General features: G+C 38.8%; 1 pseudogene; it reads left to right on the top strand.

Moving 5' to 3' along the window:
• Positions 1-289: 289 nt before the first annotated feature.
• Positions 290-1,488, top strand: LOC100339208 (poly(rC)-binding protein 2 pseudogene; annotated as a pseudogene).
• The last annotated feature ends 16,246 nt before the right edge of the window (positions 1,489-17,734 follow it).

The following is a 17,734-nucleotide window of genomic DNA, read 5'->3' as shown; positions in this document are numbered from 1 at the left end:
TCCTAGTGTACAGCAGGGTGACTTCAAAGTTAACTCACTGAGACCAACAAAGGCAGCAGTCAGAGCAGCCGCAGCCAGCACTCTTCCCTCCGCCGCCCTCCACCAGCTCCGCGGTCTCTTTTCCCACTTCCTCCTCCTCCACCCCTTGCCTTCCTGCCCATCCCTTCCCCCTGCCTTTCCTCTTCCCACCTACTCCCCTCTTTCCCCTCAGTCACCTCCTTTGGCTTCACCCAATCAATGACCAAAGACTTGACCACTCAGTGTCCAGCTCCCAAGAACACTGCTCAATATGGAAACCTGTGTGACTGAAGGTGGATTAAATGTCACTCTCACCATCTGGCTACTTATGCATGGCAAGGAAGTTGGAAGTATCATCAGAAAGAAAGGAGAATTTGTTAAGATGCGCGAGGAGAGTGGTGCACGTATCAACATCTCAGAAGGGAATTTTCCTGAGAGAATTATCACTTTGGCTGGACTCACTAAAGCCATTTTCAAAGCATTTGCTATGATCATTGACAAACTAGAAGCGGACATCAGCAGCTCTATGACCAATAGCACAGCTGCCAGTAGATCTCCAGTGACCCTGAGGCTGGTGGTTCCTGCTAGTCAGTGTGGTTCTCATCGGAAAAGGTGGTTGCAAGATCAAATATGAGAGAGTACAGGGGCTCAGGGACAGATGGCAGAGGATAGGCTCCCCAACTCGACTGAGCAGGCCATCACTATTGCTGGCATCCCTCAATCCATCATTGAGTGTGTCAAACAGATCTGTGTGGTCATGTTGGAGTGCCCCCTGAAGGGTATGACCCTCCCATACCAACCCAAGCTATCCAGTTCTCTGGTCATCTTTGCAGGTGGTCAGGACAGGTACAGCACAGGCAGTGACAGCGCGGAGCTTTCCCCACACTGCCCCATCCATGTGCCTCAACACTCTCCTGGGAGGACCACCTCTAGAACCTATACCATTCAAGGAAAGTATGCCATTCCACTGTCAGATTTGACCAAGCTGCACCAGTTGGCAAGGCAACAGCCTCATTTTCCTGTGACCCATGGCAACACTGGATTCAATTGAATCCAGCTCTCCAGAGGCCAAAAGCTATTGGGCAGGTCCTGATACATCTGCTCAACCACCTCTCGTGAACTCACCATTCCAAATGATTTGATTGGCTGCATAATCGGGCGTCAAGGCACCAAAATCAATGAGATCCGTCAGATGTCTGGGGTACAGATCAAAATTGCAATCCCAGTAGAAGGATCTACTGATAGGCAGGTTACCATCACCGGATCCACTGCTACCATCAGCCTGGCTCAATCTCTAATCAATGTCAGGCTTTCCTCGGAGACGGGTGGCATGGGGAGCAGCTAGAACAATGCAGATAAACCAATAATCCCTTTCACCACCACCAATGATCCATCAGTGTAGCTTCTGAACAGTCAGTGATTTCAGGTTTTAAACAGTTTGTAAATTTTCAGTTTCTACACACTTCATAAACCACTAGTGATTTTTTTTAATTAAAAGTGTTTTAATTCTTTTCTCTGTTCAGCTGTTAATGCTGAGATCCATATTTAGTTTTATAAGCTTCTCCCTGTGTGTTTTTTTTTCTTTTTTTTTTTTTTTTTGGCTCCTGATGTTTCTGTTTGTCATGGAAATGCAAGAGAGGAATATTAATACATTTCAGTTTAGTTCTGTAATGTCAGGAATTTTTCAAAAAAAATTTAAAAATGAAGTGGAAAAAAGTTAACTCATTATATATTTCTATATAGAAATAAACTACGAGCTAAGATTATGGATGTTCTCACCATAAAAAAAGAACATGTTTTGGAAGATACATATGTTCACCCTGATTGAATCATCACACATTACTGAGGTTACGTCTGTTAATTTCCTTTAAGAAAATAGAGTAAGTTGTGGCGTAGTGGGTTTAACTGATGCTTGTGACAAAAGTATCCTATATCACTGTGCCAGTTCCAGACTCTGCTGCTCTGCTTCCCATCCTGCATCCTGCTAATATGCCTGGGAAGGCATATTTGGGTTCCTGCCACCCATGTAGGAGCCCTGAGTAGAGTTTCTGCATCCTGGCTTTGATTGGTCCCAGCCTAGCCCAGGCCATTCTGGCCATATGGAGGGTTAACCAGAGCATAGAAGCTCTTCTCTCTCTCTCTCTGTCTTTTTTTTTTCCCTTTCAAATCATTAAAAGAAAATAAATTTTAAAAACTAAGTAAAACCTATGTGTAGATAACCTGAGTTTTTATAATATTGAGTTTATATGAACAATGTAACTTTATATATAAATATTTTAAATATTTTATTTATTTATTTGAGAGGAAGAGTTAGAGAGAGAGGGAGAGACAGAGAGAAAGGTCTTCCATCTGCTAAAGAGAAGCAGCAGGGACATGAACCAGCACCCATTTGGGATGCCGTCACCACAGGCAGAGGCTTAGTCTACTATACCACAGCACTAGCCTCAACATCATATTGTTGATAGATACAAATAAATTAGAAATGCCATGTATTTGAAATGATGTGAAGATAATCTTCACATTGTTTTATGGAAAGTGCTGATTAAATATCCTAAAATTTGAAGATTGAAAGGACAAAAAATGACTCAAGTTAAAGTTATATCCCTGGATGGTTGTATGCCCTTGAGAAAATTACTTAAAATCTGTGCCTATTTCTATAATATGAAATAGGGTTAGTAATACTTCCAAACCTAAGGGGAAAATACGAAAAATTAATGAAATTTTAAATCAGAGTACCCTGCACATAAATCACCCTTAAAAAGTGAATTATCTTAGATAATGAAACCATTAGTAGCAATATGCTAAATTTTTAAACAATAAATATAAATAGATTTTTTTGTATTTTTATGTAATGGAATTAGCCATGATTTATAACTTTCCCATTTATTGGTTACATTGTCTTAGAAGAATAACCAATCCAGCATGAGCTTGATTTTCAATGGTAAAAATATGCTATAATTATAAATGTTTTATCATTATCAGAATATTGGCATGAAATAGCATTTCTGAACTGCACATTCATCTGAAATACAATTTCCTACTACATGGTTTATTTAAAACATCTCAGAGCATTGGATGGGAGAGTTACAAGGAAATATAGAGAAGGACACATAATGCTATAGCAATTTTCAATAATTATTGTTATCTGTAATGATTCAAATATTTTCCTCAATTTTTTCCCTCCTTCTTTCATGTCCTTCAATCCACTCCTCTTGCTTTACTTCCTTCTTGATTTTCACTCCTTTTCCTTTCCTAGTTCTTTACAATTTGGTTTCCAGTGAACTAATTATATCTATCATTTTAAAAAAACTTCAATATTCTAGAGAAATATAAGGCATTCTACTTGTTTTGTTGTAGTGTTTTTCCCTTCATTCAGTATGAATTAGTACAACTTATCTTAGTGTCTTCATCCATCTGGGCTACTGTAACTCAACACCAGGTCTCAGTGGTGTATAAACAACAGAAATGTATTTCTCGGGTTCTTGAGGCTTGGAAGCCAAAGATCAAGGTGTGGCAGATCGGTGCCTCATTCATAGATGGCACCTTCTCACTTATCCTCACGTGGCAGAAGGCAAATTCTCCTGGGACTAATTTATAAGAGCACTAATCTTGTTCATGAGGGATGCACCCTAAAGATTTAGTCATTAAATACCATTTCAGGGCTGGCGCCGCGGCTAACTAGTGTAATCCTCCACCTGCGACGCCGGCACACCGGGTTCTAGTCCCGGTCGGGGCGCCGGATTCTGTCCTGGTTGCCCCTCTTCCAGGCCAGCTCTCTGCTGTGGCCCAGGAGTGCAGTGGAGGATGGCACAAGTGCTTGGGCCCTGCACCCCATGGGAGACCAGGAGAAGCACTTGGCTCCTGCCTTCGGATCAGCTCAGTGCACCGGCCGCGGCAGCCATTGGAGGGTGAACCAATGGCAAAAGAAGACCTTTCTCTCTGTCTCTCTCACTGTCCACTCTGCCTGTCAAATATATATATATATACATATATATATATATATATATATATATATACACACACACCATTTCAGGCATGGAAAGCCAAGACAAAGTGTCAGAAATTTTCTGCATGAAAGATATTTGTGAGTGAGACCCCAGTGGAAAGAAGGGGCCATCAAAGAAGGATGTACTTTTCTCTGAAGGGAGGAGAGAACTTCTACTTTGCATATGGCCCTATCTAAATACTGATGGAGTTTGTGGACTCAAAAGGCTTGCATAGCCTTGGCAGCTCATGTCAAGAGCCTCAGATGATCATTGACATCATAAATAAGAGTGTCAGTTGTTAAATCAACAACAGGGGCCACTGTACACTTGCTCCCTATGTTGGATCTCTGTCCTTACTGAGATATACTATGAAAATTAATTGTAAAATTTGTCTTCAAACTGTACTTTATACTTTGTGTGTCTGTGTGGGTACAAATAGTTGAAATCTCTACTTAGTATAGAGTTGGTTTTCTGTACATAAAGTCAATTAAAAATGAATCTTAATGGAAAATGGAATGGGAAAGGGCGTGGGAAGTGGGATAAGAGTGGGGATGGGAGGGTGGAAATGGGGGAAGAAACACTATATCCCTAAAAGCTGTACATAAGAAATTTGTATTCATCAAATAAAAACCTTTCTTCAAATAAAACTTTCCAAGAAAGAAAGAAAGAAAGAAAGAAAGAAAGAAAGAAAGAAAGAAAGAAAGAAAGAAATATTTGGGGTCTGGTGCTGTGGTATAGTGAGTAAAGCTGCTGCCACCAGTGTTGGCATCCCATGTGGATGCTGGTTAGAGTCCCAGTTGCTCCACTTTTGATCCAGCTCTCTGCTATAGCCTGGGAAAGCAGTAGAAGATGGCACAAGTCTTTCAGCCCCTTCACCCACATGGGAGACTTGGAAGAAGCTCCTGGCTCCTGGCTTTGGATCAGCCCAGCTCCAGCCATTGCAGCCATTGGGTAGAAGATCCTCTCTCTCTCTCTCTCTCTCTCTCTCTGCCTCTCCTTCTCCATGTAACTCTTTAAAATAAATCTTTTTAAAAAGATTTCATCATTGCCCCAAAGCCCAAAGATCTCTCCCAGCACTCATTTTATAATAACATCAGACTGCTGAATGAAGCTCATGGGCACTAACTTTCAAATCATAGAAGTATGTACATTCCAAATTTTGGTAAGCTAAGTGTGACAATCAATTTAATACCTATATACCTCTATTACATAATAGGAAATTTAACACCTGCTTACCTATGTTTATAAAAATATAAATTCTATGACTGCAATAATTCAATTTGTAAAAATACTATGATACTGAGTTTTTCTACCTTATTTATTCAAGAAAATTCGACAATAACCCATTTAAATAAACACACACATACAAATACTCTTAAACCACATTATTCAAGGACTGAATACCTTTAATTGTCTCATAGCCAAAATTTATAGTTAATATATCTTCCAAAATTAATTATTTTGAATGTTTTCATGGTCATTTGTGGATATGTGTAATGGCAAAAACAATAAGTCATTTGATGAGCACGTTCTCAGTTGAGTCCAATAAGGTGAAACTCTGCCTTTCTGTTCTAACTCATATCCCATAAAAAGTCCTTTTCACGGTATGTTTATTGCCATATTTTTCAATTTCTGTGTTTTTGTTGGTGGTTTTAGTGTTTAAAATGAGCCCCAAGTGTAGAACTAAGGGGCTAAGTGTAAGAATGCTATAATGTGTCTTTATAGAGAAAATTTGTATTAGATATATATCAGATAGGCCACAAATTCAATGTTTACCCAATAATATGTAACATCCAGAAAAAAATAGAGTAAATTTGCCAATCTGCATTGAGGCCCCTCCAGAAAGGACTAAAGTAACATCTACACAGCATAATAAAGCTATGGAGAGGATTGAGAAGAAGTTAAATGTGCATTTATAAGATGATGACAGATGAAGAAAAAAGTTGTAGTAGAAAGCATTACTTCAAGGCTACAAAACATATTTATGGGCCAGCGCCGTGGCTCAACACGCTAATCCTCTGCCTTGCGGCGCCGGCACACCGGGTTCTAGTCCCAGTCGGGGCACCGGATTCTGTCCCAGTTGCCCCTCTTCCAGGCCAGCTCTCTGCTATGGCCCGGGAGTGCAGTGGAGGATGGCCTAAGTCCTTGGGCCCTGCACCCGCATGGGAGACCAGGAGAAGCACCTGGCTCCTGGCTTTGGATCAGTGCGGTGCGCCAGCCGCAGCGCGCCAGCCGTGGCGGCCATTGGAGGGTGAACCAATGGCAAAAGGAAGACCTTTCTCTCTGTCTCTTTCTCTCTCACTGTCCACTCTGCCTGTCAAAAAAACATTTATGATATTATTATCCAGGATCAGGAAAACATTAAACACTTGCCAGTTATTGTTGGTTCCTGTACTTTTTTTCAATGACACCTTGCAATTTTATTAGCAACTCTTTTTTTAAAATTTTATTTATGTTATCCAAGTTTTATGTATTTCATATATACAGATTTAGAAAGATAGTGGCACCCCCCACACACACACACTCCAACTTTTCTTCCCCCTTCCTCTCTGATTCCCACTCTTAATATTTACAATGATCTATTTTCAGTATACTTAATGATCTTACAAATAATCCTAATATAAGTAAAAGAGTTCAACAAGTAATATGAAAAAAAACAAAATAAAACAAAAAAAGCTGTTCTCCAACAGAAGAGATAAGGGAAACAAACCAATCATGAATTCTCAAAATGTCCATTTCACTACAATGCATTACATTTAAGGTACACTATTAGTTACCTCAGATCAGAGAAAGCACATGATATCTGTGTTTGGGGGACTGGCTTATTTCACTAAGTATAATGGTTTTCAGTTAAACCATCTTGTTGCAAAAGACAGAATTTCATTTTTTTTAACAGCTGAATTGTACTCCATAGTGTATGTATACCATAATTCCTTAATATAGTAAACAGTTGATGGGCATCTGGGTTGATTCCATATGTTAGCTATTGTGAATTCTGCTGCAATGAGTATGTGGGTACAGATATTCTTTAATATACTGATTTCTTTTGGTTTGGGCAAATTCCCAGGAGTGAGTTGGCTGGATCACATGGTAGGCGTACATCCAGATTTCTGAGGTATCTCCATACTGTCTTCCATAGTGGTTGCACCAGTTATAGTCTGTTTAACAAACGGTGCTGGGGAAAATGGATCACACATGTAGAAGTATGAAGCTAGACCCCTACTTTAAACATTAAACATAAATGCACTAAAAATGGAACAAAGACCTAAATCTATAGCCCAATACCATAAAATCATTAGAGAACTCTGGAGAAACTCTGAAAGACATAGGCATATGCAAAAATTCCTGGAAAAGACCCCAGAAGCACAGGCAATCTAAATCAAAATTGACAAGTGGGATTACATCAAGCCAAGAAGCTCCTGCAAAGCAAAAGTGAAAAGGCAACCAACAGAATGGGAGAAAATATTTACAAACTACACAAGTGATAAAAGGGTAACATCCAGAATTGATAAAGAGCTCAAGAAATTTGACAACAACAAAGCAATCCAGTCCAGAAATGGGCAAAGAACTTCAACAAGCATTTTTCAAGAAAGGAAATTCAGGGATGGCGCCTGTGGCTCACTAAGCTAATTCTCTGTCTGCGGTACCAATACCCCGGGTTCTAGTCCCAGTTGGGGCGCCAGATTCTGTCCTGGTTGCTCCTCTTCCAGTCTAGCTCTCTGCTGTGGCCCAGGAAGGCAGTGGAGGATGGCCCAAGTGCTTGGGCCCTGCACCCGCATGGGAGACCAGGAGGAAGCACCTGGCTCCAGCACAGCGCGCTGGCCATAGCAGCCATTTGGGGAGTGAACCAACGGAAGGAAGACCTTTCCCTCTGTCTCTGTCTCTGTCTAACTCTGCCTGTCAAAAAAAAAGAAAGGAAATTCAAATGACCAATAAACACATTGAAAAACACTCAGGATCACTAGCCTAGCCATTAGGGAAATGCAAATCAAAACCACCACGGGAGTGTCAATTTGTAAAGTCAACAACAGGAGTCACTGTGCACTTACTCCTCATGTAGGATCTCTGTCCTTAATGTGCAGTACATTGAGGCTTAATGCTATAATGAGTACTCAAACAGTATATTTCACTTTGTGTTTCTATGGGGGTGCAAACTGTTGAAATCTTTACTTAATGTATACTAAACTGATCTTCTGTTAAAAAAAAAAAAAAGAAGAAATTAGCAATTCCCAACTTGACTCTCACTGGGATTAAACATGACAATAGGTCTGATCTGATTACATCATCATTTAAAAAATCATCTATTATTTTTCACTTTATGTTTCTGTGTGGGAGCAAACTGTTGAAATCTTTACTTAATGTATGCTAAACTGATCTTCTGTATATAAAGAGAATTGAAAATGAATCCTCATGTGAATGGAAGGGGAGAGGGAATGGGAAAGGGGAGGGTTGTGGGTGGGAGGGACGTTATGGGGGGGGGGGGAGCCATTGTAATCCATAAGCCGTACTTTGGAAATTTATATTTATTAAATAAAAAAAAAAAAAAAAAAACACCAAGAAGTTTCACTCAACCCAGTTAGAATGGCTTTCCTACAGACATCAACAAATGAAAAATGATGACAAGGACATGGAGAAAAAGGTACCCTGGTCCACTGTTGGTGGGAATATCTTATATGTTTTAAAACGTGATATAGCTTGAGAAATCCTAAGGTTGCAGGTGATATAGGTTCTGCAATACAGGAAGCTGATAAAGAAGTTTAAAAAAAAAAAAAAACCTGCTAAGTATTTAAAAATACTGTGGAATAGCAGGTTTCAGTGTTAACATCAAAATGCATTGTTTTACAGAACATTAGGAAAACAAACTCTAAAATGCTAATGGCCTTTAAATTCTTTGACTTTATTAACAATACAAGTTTTGTATTGATTGGTTGATGAAAATGTTTTGGCCAGTGTTTTACAGAAACCTAATGTCTTTCCATAGACGCAGTGATTCTAGATTTAAATGCTAATTCAGTGTTTTCTGCAGCATTTTAGAAGAGGACACCATGAACAATATGTGTCTAATCTTTGTTTTCTACTATCATTCCAGTCATACACACATATACACGCATGCAGTCACATATGGCATTAGTAAAAAACTAAAATGTGAATAAACTTAATTTAAGCTATGTTCCAATAGTTAAGAAAGTGAAAAATGTTAATGAATAGCTCTTAAATAACTTTGTATGTAAAATAATTTCCAATATTTTCTCTCAAGAAAATTGGTGAATAATCACATGTATACCTGATAGAGCACTGAAAGATATTTAATAGTATCACTATTTTGTTTTCACAAAAATAGTATATGAAACTTGTTCTAATAATGTTCTGTCGTATTCAGAAAAGTGTTGTCATTAAAAAGAAGCTTTGTGATTTTTTTATTTTACAAAAGTAGATATTAAATCAGTATGTCATGTATGCTAATGAATACATTTAGATAAATGATACTAGTCTTAGTTTGAAATGGTGTGTTTCAATATTTAAGAAATCATAATTTTAAATTATTTAAAATTTATCAAAAAGTTTAATATAAACAAAATGTGTAGTATATATATGCATATATATGTTCATCTAATATGTATATATTCATTTATACTTGATTTATTTAAATCAGCACTAGAACAAAACATATAATTTCAGAAAGAAGTCCTGCTTTATTTCTCCTCATATATCAAGATAAATTTCCACAACACTAACTGTTCAACACTCATTTTTTCCTCTGTTACTATTTTTAAAGTTCTCTGAAGTACATATGTATGTGTATTTCTGACTGCTTTGGTTTATTGAATCTCTCTATATACCTATTCTTGGTCTACCAGCATTTTAAAACCTTTGTGACTTTGTATTATATATTTTCATCTGTTACAGATAATCTCATTTTCTGTTTTAAATTTTGACTAGAAAGTACATATTTGGCCTATGGATTGCCACGCCAGTAAAATGTCTAGGTCTCATTTCATAGTGCCGTTTCCTGCTAATGCAGACCCTGAGAAGCAACAAGTGATGGGCCAGGAAGTTGGGTCCCTGCCACCCTTGTGGGAGACCTTGGCTGAGTTCCAGTTCCTGGCTTCAACCTGGTCCAGCCCCTACCCTCATGAGCATCAGTGGGGTGAACCAGTGCATGGGGGCTCTCTCTTGCTCTCACTGCTTCTTTTTTTATCAAATAAAACAAAATTTGACTTGGCTATTTGTATTATATTCCTCTGTAAAAAAAATCCAAGTAACTCAAAATATCAAGCTCAGTGTTTAAGTGGTAATTAAGTAAATGATGACTCATGACATTGAAAATATCCCATTTGTTCAAAACTTCTTTCACTCTTTTTGTGTGTGTGACAGGCAGAGTTAGACAGTGAGAGAGAGAGAGACATAGAGAAAGGTCTTCCTTTTTCTGTTGGTTCACCCCCTAAGTGGCTGCTATGGCTGGCGCGTTGTGCTGATCCGAAGCCAGGAGCCAGGTGCCTCCTCCTGGTCTCCCATGCGGGTGCAGGGCCCAAGCACTTGGGCCATCCTCCACTGCATTCCCGGGCCACAGCAGAGGGCTGGACTGGAAGAGGAGCAAGTGGGGCAGAATCTAGTGCTCCAACCAGGACTAGAACATGGGGTGCCAGCGCTGTAGGCAGAGGATTAGCCTAGCGAGCTGCGGTGCCAGCCTGTTTAAAACTTAATATGTCTAACAGGGATCACATTTCAGTTAAATTTCAACACTTAAGAATAACTGTGTATTAATTACAGAATTAAACCAGTCATATTAAGTAGAACAGACAAAAAAAAAAAAAAAACATAAGAGTGGGAATAAGAGAGGGAAGAGATGTACAATTTGGGACATGCTCAAGCTGACTTGCCCCAAATGGTAGAGTTAGAAACATACCAGGGAACTCCAATTTAATCCCATCAAGGTGGCATGTACCAATGCCATCTCACTAGTCCAAGGGATCAATTTCAGTTCACAATTGATCATAATGAAAGGACTAAGAGTCAAAGGGAACACATAAACAAGTCTAGTACCTGCTAACACTAACTGATAGAATAAATAAAGGGGAGAGTGATCCAACATGGGAAGCGAGATACTCAGCAGACTCATAGAATTGCAGATGTCCTAAACAGCACTCTTGCCTCAGAATCAGCCCTTAAGGCATGTGGATCTGGCTGAAAAGCCCATGAGAGTTTTTCAGGCATGGAAAGCCAAGACACTCTGGCAAAAAAAAAAAAAAAAAAAAAAAAAAAAAAAAAAAAAAAAAAAAAAAAAACCTAAATGAAAGATCTCTGTGAGTGAGATCCCAGTGGAAAGAACAGGTCTTCAAAGAAGGAGGTACCTTTCTCTGAAGGGAGGAGAGAACTTCCACTTTGACTATGACCGTGTCTAAACAAGATAAGAATAAGAGTCGGAGAACTCAAGGGGCTTCCATAGCCTTGGAAACTCATGACTGGTGCATAGGGAGATTACTGAGGCCATAAACAGGAGTGTTAATTTGTAAAGTCAACAACAGGAGTCACTGTGCACTTACTCCTCATGTAGGATCTCTGTCCTTAATGTGTTGTACATTGAGACTTAATGCTATAACGAGTACTCAAATAGTATTTTTCACTTTGTGTTTCTATGTGGGTGCAAACTGTTGAAATCTTTACTTAATGTGTACTAAACTGATCTTCTGTAAAAAAAAAAAAGAAGAAGAAGAAGAAGAAGAAGAAGAAGAAATTATCAATTCCCAACTTGACTCTCACTGGGATTAAACATGACAATAGGTCTGCTCTGATTTCATCATCATTTAAAAAAATCATCTATTATTTTTCACCTTATGTTTCTGTGTGGGAGCAAACTGTTGAAATCCTTACTTAATGTATACTAAGCTGATCTTCTGTATATTAAGATAATCGAAAATGAATCCTCATGTGAATGGAAGGGGAGAGGGAGTGGGAAAGGGGAGGGTTGCGGGTGGGAGGGACGTTATGGGGGGGAAGCCATTGTAATCCATAAGTCGTACTTTGGAAATTTATATTGCAGCTCAATTCACAATAGCTAAGACCTGGAACCAACCTAAATGCCCATCAACGATAGACTGGATAAAGAAATTATGGGATATGTACTCTTTAGAATACTATACCGCAGTAAGAAACAACGTAATCCAGTCATTTGCAACAAAATGGAGGAATCTGGAACACATCATGCTGAGTGAAATAAGCCAGTCCCAAAGGGACAAATACCATATGTTCTCCCTGATCGGTGACGACTGACTGAACACCAAGAGGGAAACCTGTTGGAGTGAGGTGGACACTATGGGAAACGGTGGCTTGATCAGCATAGCCCTGACTGTTAATGAACAACTTAATACATTATCCCTCTTAGTAGTTTTTTTATCTGTTCTACTTAATATGACTGGTTTAATTCTGTAATTGATGCACAGTTATTCTTAAGTGTTGAAAATGAACTGAAATGTGATTCCTGTTGAACATGGTGGTGGAAATGGGAGAGGGAAGAGATGTATAATTTGGGACATGCTCAGGCTGACTTGCCCCAAGTGGTGGAGTTGGAAGCATACCAGGGGATTCCAATTCAATCCCATCGAGGTGGCATGTACCAATGCCATCTCACTGTTCCAGGTGATCAGTTTCAGTTCACAGTTGGTCATGGTGGAGGGACTGGGAGTCAAAGGGAGCACATAGACAAGTCTAGCACCTGCTAACGCTAAGCGATGGAGTAAATAAAGGGGAGAGTGATCCAACATGGGAAGTGAGATACTCAGCAGACTCATAGAATGGCAGATGTCCTAAATAGCACTCTGGCCTCAGAATCAGCCCTTAAGGCATTCAGAGCTGGCTGAAAAGCTCATGAGAGTATTTCAGGCATGGAAAGCCAAGACACTCTGGCAAAAGATCTCTGCGAGTGAGATCCCAGTGGAAAGAACAGGTCATCAAAGAAGGAGGTACCTTTCTCTGAAGGGAGGAGAGAACCTCCACTTTGACTATGACCTTGTCTAAACAAGATAAGAGTCGGAGAACTCAGAGGGCTTCCATAGCCTTGGAAACTCATGACTGGAGCATAGGGAGATTACTGATGCCATAGACAGGAGTGTCAATTGGTAAAGTCAACAACAGGAGTCACTGTGCACTTACTCCTCATGTAGGATCTCTATCCTTAATGTGCTGTACATTGAGATTTAATGCTATAACGAGTACTCAAACAATATATTTCACTTTGTGTTTCTATGGGGGTGCAAACTGTTGAAATCCTTACTTAATGCATACTAAACTGATCCTCTGTAAAAAAAAAAAAAAAAAAAAAAAAAGAAATTATCAATTCCCAACTTGACTCTCACTGGGATTAAACATGACAATAGGTCTGCTCTTATTTCATCATCATTTAAAAAAATCATCTATTATTTTTCACTTTATGTTTCTGTGTGGGAGCAAACTGTTAAAATCCATACTTGATGTATACTAAGCTGATCTTCTGTATATTAAGATAATCAAAAATGAATCTTGATGTGAATGGAAGGGGAGAGGGAGTGGGAAAGAGGAGGGTTGTGGGTGGGAGGGACGGTATGGGGGGGGAAGCCATTGTAATCCATAAGTCGTACTTTGGAAATTTATATGCATTAAATAAAAGTTTAAAAAAAAAAGAAATTTATATTCATTAAATAAAGGTAAAAAAACTTAATATGTCAATACATTTTTAAACTGATTTCTGTATCAAAATATGCATTATGTGGTTGCATAATAATACCACTCTTTAGAATGGTAAGATAGTAGTAAGAATTATTTTTTAAAATTTTTTCTGGTATATTTTTATAAGCAGTCATTCTGGTTAAGACAACACTGGTCAATCCATGGACAATTAATTCTGCAATCTTACCTGCAATTATCAATCTTCCCCCCCCCCCCCCGCGGAACCATTGATTTTGGTTTTAAAGTGAAAATCAAATTTATGAGATATTTTGCCAACACCAGGTTTACCTTACTCAAAAAAAGGAAATAAAGCAAAGAACACAGAAGTACCCTGCCGCATTTTGCATTCTGAAGTTATGCTGTGTCCCAGACACAGGAATCAACATAGCTATTCTGCTTAGAAGTAAAGCTGTGTAGGTTCAAACAGTCTTAATTAAAGCAAGCCTTCAGACCTGGGGAACCTTCTGCTTCATCTCATTAATTGCACATTTTACATCAATTAAAAATTAGTCATTAAAGAATCTCAGTATAGAATTACAGCATATTTCAAAGGCTTAGCCAGAGTTTCATGTGTGTGCAATATAGATTCACTGAGTTAGCATAGAAAGGGATATTTGATCAGCGATCAAATTCTTAGACATTTTGGGAGGATGGCAGCTAGGGCATATGTCATAGATCAACTGACACAGCTCCATCCAAATTGTAGTTCTCTTATTTAGCCCATAGTCAGTTCCAAATGTTGGATCAAATCATTAAAATTTATGACACTTCTTTCCTTGCAAATCTTTCCGGTGCATGCCCTTTACTTCTTGTGTTATAAATTTAGTTTGAATCTTTAGTGTCAGTTTAACTGTAACCACGATAACAGTCATCATGTTTTGCTATTTACTTTAATTAAAATTAATCAGTAGGATCTTCGTTCAGTGTATTCAGAGTATTTTAATACACGATTCACATGACATTATAATTTGTATTAATGATAATAACAGTTCATTCTGCATGAATAGGATATGGTTTTGGACAAGTTTTGTCAGTAAATACATAGAAGGATATTTCAAGGTAGAGTACTTTTACTTTTCTCCTTTACAAATATATTTATGTGTAAAGACAGGAACAAACAATTCCAACAACAATGGTCAGCACTCATGATTTCAATTACCTCTCCTTTTATTCCCTAATAAACACTCTATGAAAAGGATTTATACCCATGATTTAAGAGAAACATCCCTGGGGCTGGTGCTGTGGCATAGTGGGTAAAGCCCCCCCTGCAGTACCAGCATCCCATATGGGCGCCAGTTCAAGACCTGGCTGCTCCACTTCCAATCCAGCTCTCTGTTATGGCCTGGGGAAGCAGTAAAAGATGGCCCAAGTCCTTACGCCCCTGCATCCATGTGGGAGATCAGGAAGAAGCTCCTGGCTTCAAATCAGCACAGCTCCAGCCATTGCAGTCATTTGGGGAGTGAACCATCGGATGGAACACCTCTCTTTCTGTCTCTACCTCTGTAACTGTTTTTCAAATAAATAAGATAAATCTTAAAAAAAAAATTCCTTTCATCTCTCTCCTTTACGCCAACCTAACTGATCTTTCTTTCTGTTAATTACACATCTTAGCTAATCTGCCATTTTCAGATTTTGTTTCACGTTTCTTCTACAAGCGTCCCTCAGATGCCCATGTATTTTGTTCCCCCATCTACCTGAATATTGTTCAGAGCTCGTCTTACAAATAAGCCCTTCCTTGACTACCCCATTGAAAAACGGCAAAATCCTCCTTGGACTGCTATATCTTCTTTTAATTTTTATACTTTTTTAATTTTTTAAAATTAATTTTCTAAGGAATACAAATTTCATTTGTACAACTTTAGGAATATAGTTATTCTTCCTCTTATACCCACCCTCCCACCCACACTCCTACCTCTCCTCTTCTTCCCTCTCCCCTTGCCAGTCCCATTCTCCATTAAGATTCATTTTCAATCAGCTTTGTACACAGAAGACTAACTCTATTCTAAGTAAAGATTTCAATAATTTGCACACACACACACACACACACACACTGGGAACAAGTATCACATTTAACTCTGATAATACAACTCATCCAGGACAGAGGGAGTTAGTGCACAGTGACTGTTGTTACTTTAACAATTAATATTCTAATGTATGATGTTAGTGACTACTCAAGGCTTCTGATACAAGCTGCATAAGCTATGGAACTCCATAAGTATTTAGACAAGGACATTAGCAAAGTGGAAGTTCTCTCCTTCCTTTAGAGCAAAGTACATCCTTCTTTAATGGCCTCTTTGGTCCATTGGGATTTCACTCACAAAGACCCTTCCTGTAGCATAATTTTTTACTGCAGTGTCTTGGCTTACCATGACTGAAATACCCTCATGGTTGTTTCAGCTGGATCAGAAAGACTTAAGGGCTGATTCTGAGTTCAGAGTGTTACTTTAAGCAATCATCATTCTATGAGTCTGCTGTGTAAGACTGCTTCCCATGTTGAACATACTTTACTTTTTAATTATATCTACTAATATTATCCCACACTTGATCCTATTTATGTGGTCATTTTAACACTTAATCCTATCTATATGTTCACTTTTTTTAAGATTTATTTATTATTTGAAAGCCAGAGTTACACAGAGAGAGGAGAGGCAGAGAGAGAGAGAGAGAGGTCTTCCATCCAATGGTTCACTCCCCAGTTGGCCACAACAGCTGGAGCTGCACCGATCCTAAGCCAGGAGCCAGGAGTTTCTTCCCAGCCTCCCACATGGGTGCAGGTGCCCAAGGACTTGGGCCATCTTCTACTGCTTGCCCAGGCCATAGCAAAGAGCTGGATCAGAAGTGGAGCAGCCGGGTCTCAAACCGGCACCCATGTGGGATGCCGGCACTTCAGGCCAGAGCGTTAACCTGCTGCGCTACAGCACTGGCACATATATGTTCACTTTAACACTTAATATGATCACTTTAACACTTAAGATTACATTTTTATCACCCAACTCAATGAGATTTTGGGTCCCATGACAAGTTTTTAAACTGCACCCTTAGAAGTTAGTCCTTAGGAATGTATACAGAACTATATAGCTTTACAGTTACAAACTTTCTCCTCCCTCTCTTATTTCTTACTGAGATCAAACCTCAATTGACTTTATACACATATGATTAACTATGTTAAGTTCAAAAATAGTATGAAGAGAAAAAAACAAAAACAAAACAACAACAACAAAAACAAAACTATTCTTCAACAGTCAAGACAAGGTCAACTCAACTCATCCCTTCAAAAAGTGTCAATTTCAGTTCTGCAGACTTCATTTTAGGTGCTCTATTCATTTTCACAGCTCAGGGAGAACATATGGTATTTATCCCTTTGTACCACTTGATTTTATACATTTTTAATTATTTTCTTTTCAAGTTCAATTGATTCTCTTTTCATCTGTTTCTAATTTATTAAAGAGAATGTTAAAAGAAACTTTCATTTCTGACATAATGGAAAAGTATAAATTGTAGGCCTCAGGGGTACAATAGGCAAAACTGAGATACCTATTCTTGGTGCCCAGAAATGAGTATACCTCTTTCCCTGTCAGTCATTATCATGAAAAGTTAGGTTAATTGTTGCTGTGTGAAACAGGTTTGCATTTTGTTGTCATTACCATTTCTTCCATTCTCAGACTTCACATGCATTCTTATAGGAGCTGTGTTTCTATTTGTTTGTGGAGAATCAGTCCCTGGGGTTCTAGAGAACCTTTTTCGGTGTGTCTACTCCATCTTTCCCTCATATTTTATTTTGTTCCTGCATTACCAAATCAGAGTGATGTATCTACCTCTCTCTCCCCCTTTCTTTCTCTCCCCCTCCTACTGTCTTTGCCGGTGGTAGATGATACCTTTATGCTTTCGGTACTATTAATGCTTCTGCTATGGTTATGTAAAAGGTGGCAAGTTTGTGGCTTTCCTGATCCAGCCTGTATTTAGATGACCTGTATGTCTGAACCTCTGGGGTTAGACATTCTCAGTTTTCTTGCCTCTGTGCCTCCCTT

Source organism: Oryctolagus cuniculus, chromosome 2, assembly GCF_964237555.1.
Source record: "Oryctolagus cuniculus chromosome 2, mOryCun1.1, whole genome shotgun sequence".
Lineage (NCBI taxonomy): Eukaryota > Metazoa > Chordata > Mammalia > Lagomorpha > Leporidae > Oryctolagus > Oryctolagus cuniculus.
This window is presented reverse-complemented; position numbering and strand designations above follow the sequence as displayed.